This window comes from Triticum aestivum, chromosome 7D (assembly GCF_018294505.1).
Source record: "Triticum aestivum cultivar Chinese Spring chromosome 7D, IWGSC CS RefSeq v2.1, whole genome shotgun sequence".
Lineage (NCBI taxonomy): Eukaryota > Viridiplantae > Streptophyta > Magnoliopsida > Poales > Poaceae > Triticum > Triticum aestivum.
Genome location: NC_057814.1, coordinates 214,316,631 through 214,322,630, shown reverse-complemented (window position 1 = coordinate 214,322,630; position 6,000 = coordinate 214,316,631).

The window sequence follows — 6,000 nt, the reverse complement described above, 5'->3', positions numbered from 1 at the left end:
GCCACTGCCCAATCACCGCCCCCAGCGACTGCGAACCAGAGGTCTCACGACTTAGAATCCGCACCGACCACTAATTTATTACCATTTCTATCCTTCATATACGCGCTGACGGGTGGGCCCTATGGTAATGTGCACTGCTGAATGTAGACTGTTTGACTGGTCAATTGATCGTGTCATCAACAAATGACGGAGCTGTGTGGTGAGCCAGTGACCGTATGATCACCCTAAAATGTATTTTATTAACACAGTACAGACTCAAACTACCATTTCTTTGTTTCATATATGCGCTGACAGGTGGGCCCCACGGTTATGCGCCCCGATGGTGCAACACTAGTTGCGCCACGTGGAACGTTTGACTGGTCAATTGATTGTGTCATCAACAAAATACGGAGTTGTACGGGTGAGCCAGTGACCGTATAATCACGACATGTATTTTTTTAACATGGTACAGACGCAAGCGCTCATATATACGCGCAAGCACTCACCGCTATAAGCGCACACACGCAGACCCTACCCCTATGAGCACCTTCGAGAGAGTGAGCCATCATATGATCTTGAGATTTTACGAAGTCACCATAGGTGCCGCATAGTCGAGTGGAACGTCTCCACCCACTGAACGCACATCGCCGGAAAAATACTGAATCTAACCCAGGATAAATGCGAGCACCGGGACTTTAACCCTGGTGGGCTCGAGAAGCCACTGTCCTCCTAACCATCCAACCATAGGTTGGTTAGCACCACAAAATGTATGTGCTGACCGTGATGGGCTTATTCTGAAGTCCAGTGACCATATCGTGCTTTCGCTTCAAATACAATGACCGTAAGTGTCGTCAACAAAATTCAGAGCACGCATCAAATACAACGTCCGTCAGTGTCATTAACAAAATACGGAGAGGTATCGTGAGCTAGATACCGTATGATCACCACGAGAATGTATACGGTGACCGTAATGAGCATATTCTGAAGTCCACCGACCGTATAGTGCTTTCGCTTCAAATACAGTGACCGTCACGCGTGAATGTGTCATGGGCATGCATACTTTTAGAGGGCCGAGAGATAGTTGGTGTGCGTACGTGAAAGTGGTGTAGAAAGAGGGGGAGTCCGGTGGAGAGGAGAGATATTCCCTTCGTTTCTCTTTCCCGTGACTAATATTTTAGGAGAAAATATAAACATTCACAATGCAGAACAAATATTTTTGGATGCACCATGCAATTAACTTTCATGTATAACATTGTACTATTGTATATGCTTATTATCTTAGTGGTCGATTGCGTGTGTGGTGTGGTGGGCACATCATTTCTAGCTGTGGTGGGTTAACATGAGGACTCATTGGTCGGTTCCATCCTGCGCCACATAGGTTGGACCGAGACGCATTATACGAAGACCCATGTGGAGGACACGGCATACAACACGAAGCTACCAGAGTCGTGGAGGACTCTATCCCCACTGGTGATAAGCCGACTATATATGATTTGTATCCCTAGGCCCTGAGTATATTATAGAAGCATGGGGGCTAGTTCATCAATAGTATACACACACGCACAATGCCTGGTATTTACATGTACTTTGTACACACCCCTAACACTAATATACAGTACCAGGAGTAGGCTTTTTCCTCAACTGCATGAGTCCGAACTTGGGTAAAACTTTGCCTCGTATTACCATCCATCCTAACAGTCAGGGATATCCTACCGAATGATCTGATGGAATCATATCTGCCAACTACTAAGAGAGAGGTGTGTCTGTGGGGGGGATGTGTGCGAGAGAGGCCTAAAGATAATGTGCGTGCAGGAGACACGTAGGCACATATATGTGCGTATAGAGGGCTAGTAGAGACCATGCGTGTGTGTGTATGCTTGAGAGAAATAGTCTTTTCCAACTGAGATTAGTGAAAAGAGTGGTACATAGTAGTCAGAAAGAGAGAGAGAGAGAGAGAGAGAGAGATACAGAGAGAGTGTGTGCGTGAGACACCCCAACACCCCGGGAGAGATTGTGAGCATGTGTGAAAGAGAAATGCCGATGTATATAAAGTGTGTGCACTTATGCGTTAGATAGAGAGATATATAACGTGTTTATGAGAACGGGCGAAGGCATAGTGCATCTACGTGTAAAAGGCGGTTTTACGCATTAAATTAAAATATAAATGGCATTGTTATTTTTGGATGAGATCATGAATTTTGCAATTTGCGTATGAACGAAAATCGGTCTATCAGACACCCATACTCTATTGAATTCTAGCATGTGCATGTGTTTATTTCATATTATCGATCCATAGAGTGAGAGAGGTTTGAAATACAGGCAATGCATTGCTTTTGCAATTCATATATAAACATTAATTAGTGCACTCCATGTTGTTAGTGTGAAGCACTTTATACATTTGTCATTTACATGGATACATTCCAAATTGCTATCTACGAAATAGAATACATGTTGAATTCAACATAAAGGGGGTTTCAAATATTCGAATTCGTAGGAAGTGCATTCATCTATTTGAACCCGAGATAATGGCATTTGTAAATCAGATATAAAAGGGGGCATCAATCTTTGTTGTGCGTTCGAACATGCTATATATTCATACGCATGTCTAACTATTTTTTTGCAACCGAGGAGATTATATTTGGAACCATGCATGAACTAAGGTATATACTCGTGTACAATGTATATTCAAATGCACCCCCTCCATTCCAAAATAATCATAGTTTTAGGATTTTCAAGAGTAAAGATTGGTGAAGTTTGACAAAGCCTGAAAGTTCAATTCAAGAGAACTGAAAACGTTAATGTTTCTGCTCCCAAATATTCAACGAAGCGCCAAATAAGCCTCTGGTCACCCGAAACCGTGCGAGACTAATGTTTGGTGGTAGGAAATTACTGTCCTGACTCTGGCACGTGTAGCCTATCGGCCCAATGTCCAAAGGTCTAAACCGGGGTAGGTTTGTAACTTCACCAAGACGCGAGTCTCAGCCGCCTCCGAGAAGCATTCATACGCCATGGGCGCCTAAACACCCATGCGCTCGGCCGAAATCTATCCCGCCCACCATTCAGGACACATGAGATTACTATCCAACCCCCAACCCGCAATATGTCCGAAATTTTAGATGGGGGCAAAGTTTGTAACTTTCCCCAAATTTCAAACAAGCGCGTCCCAAACCGATACATTGTTCACCCTTAGTTGCCCCCACTCCCTCCGTTTCCCCATTCATACTCCGTGGGCGCCAAAACGCCCTCTCCACCAGTCGCGAAACCCCAGCCTCCTCCGTCCTCCACCTCATCGCGCCCAATCCACCGCTACCCTCCTCCATCATGCCGGAGCCAGTACCCCGACATCGTCGTCCAACGCAACCGCAACCGCAACGCACTCAAGGACTTAGCAGCTGAAGCCGAGGCAGAGCTTCCTCCACGCCGCCGACGCCGACGTGTGCCGTACCAGAACCACTTCAACCACGCCGTCCTGCGCCTCACCGCTGCCGCTCCACTATCGCCACCGTCTACCGCACCAGAGCTGTTCCCGCTACGCCATCGTTCACCGCCTCGGATCTGGTTCCCCGCTGCCGACAGACGACCACCGCACCACACTCAACAACTTGGCCATGGGTTCGTCCAAGGCTCCACCGTCCTCCACAACTTCTTGTTTCCAGCGAACCACAAGAAGATCGTTGGAAAAACAAAAGGAGGACACAACACTGCCACCAGAAAGAGGTACTCCTCTTCCCTTATTCATGCAAATCTTACATCTCTGCTCACACCATATTCATCCCATGAAAGAAACTAGTTGATTGCTTCGTACTGCATCTTCTTCGTGATACTAAATGCACAAGGTTTCCTCCCATTTACTATTTCACCTTTGCTAGAGGTCAGTAGCCCTCCTGGATTTCAATTCAGGGTCAGTCGAATCACAATTAAAAGAAGCAGCACCCGCTTAGGCGCGTGGAGCACCTAGTCCGCTTGTTCGCCGGGCAAGCGGCGCATCGGTGTCTACCATAGGGGTGTGGGGCGCAGGAGCTGCTTGCGCCCGATCTGGAGGTCGGCGGGGCTTGAGGGGATGGCCGGGGGCGGTGCCAAGCACGGCGGTGCGGTGAGGTCGAGGGGAGGGCGGAGGTAGGGGACTGAGCCGGTGGTCGCTGGCATTTCGAGGAAGATCGTAACACTGACTGGCTGGAGGTAGTGAAGGCGATCTGCCCGTTCTTTGCACATCGGACGATGCAGAAAAAATGGACTGACCTATTTGCTTTCAGTCGACTATTATTTTCATAGGACCACACCTTGTGGTGTGCTGGAGGAGCATCTGAATTTCCCAGCCATCCCTGTGCTCATATTTTAAAATCCTAGAATCTAGGAATTTCGTGTCCATGCATGTTGTAGAGCTATCATATGTCTCCTGTCATTTATTTCTCACCGACCTGCTATCTGCCACCTTTACACTGTACTAATTGTGCACACACTTCACCCATACTCACACTATTGTTTTTTAATGAATGAGTATTTCAGACTCTGATGCAGTCTTGATGAATACAAAAAAGAAAAGGCAGAAGTCGCTCCAGTGCAATTCGAAGATAAGCACTAAGCGTCTCAACGCTCTAAAGGGTGCAGTGCCAGCAGATGGAGACAGTAAACGTAGCTCTGCATTGATGGTCTCAATTGCCATACACAACCATCCCAGGTGCTTGTTTTAACTTCGCGCTGTCAAATGTGGTTGCATGTTGCATATCGTGTCTAACTTGTATAGCTTCCAAATTCGTTAAATTGCATCAGCTTACTTTACGCATTATACCTTTGATAATGACATGCCTTCCTGTTTTTGATACATACTACATATGTATATTAACCATGTTTATACATCAACTAATGCTCTTTTGTATCCCTCATCAATCACTTATGATGAGACAGTCACCCCAGTGGGTTACTATGAGACGCGCTACTTGTTTAAAGAGTGCAACGTCATCCTCCCCACATGATTCTCAAGAAACAGCAAGGCTAAATGAAGATAGTCAACGTAGCTCTCTAGTTGATGACCGCAATTCCCCCACACCACCATCGCAGGTGCTTGTTCTTACTTGGCAGTGTGATATGTGGTTGCATGTTGCATATGGTGTCTACCTTGTAATGCTTCTAGTTAGGGTAAATTGCATCTGCTTAGTTAACACATTATACCTGTGAATATGACATGCGTTCCTGTTTTTGGTACATATTACGTCTTTCTATTAACCATGTTCTTACATCAAACTACTTTTCTTGTGTATCCCTCATCAATCACTTCTGACGAGACACCTTCAAGTTGACAGTGTAATATTGGTTGCATCTTGCATATCATTTCAAACATGTATTGCCTCTAATTTGTTGAAGTGCCACTTATAATGAGACACATCTAACTTGGTAGAGTGATTTTGGTTGGATCTTTCATATGGTCTCTAGATTGCATTGCTTCCAATTTGTTGAAATGCCTTCTGCTTAGCGTTTTTCTTACATATTCCATCCTCCTACAATGTGGTTGCCATACATAAAAGTTGTGTTCGTCAGTATCATGCATCAACGAATTTGGAATTGCGAATTTCATTCCTTTTTCTTGTGTGTTTACTTGACAAGGCAAAATCTAAAAGGACGAAGGCACGGAATGATGGTGGTTCTCTGGAGCAACCGAAACAGATGATCTCTGCGGATTCTCCTGCTACTCCTACTGCAGTGCAAGTTCCAAATCTCATCTCCCCTACTCCACAACCCCAGGTGCTTGCTCTAACATGGCAGTGTGATATCTGGTTGCATGTTGCATATGGTGCCTAGCTTGTATTGCTCCTAATTTGTTAAATTGCATCTCCTCAGCTTACACATTATACATGTGAATATGACACGCCTTCCTGTTTTTGGTACATACTACATCTGCCTATCACACCATGTTCTTACATCAAACTACTGTTCTTGTGTATCTTGCATCTATCGCTTATGATGAGACAGTCACGCCCGTGGGTTAGTATGAGACGCGCTACTCTTATAAAGAGTGCAGTTTCA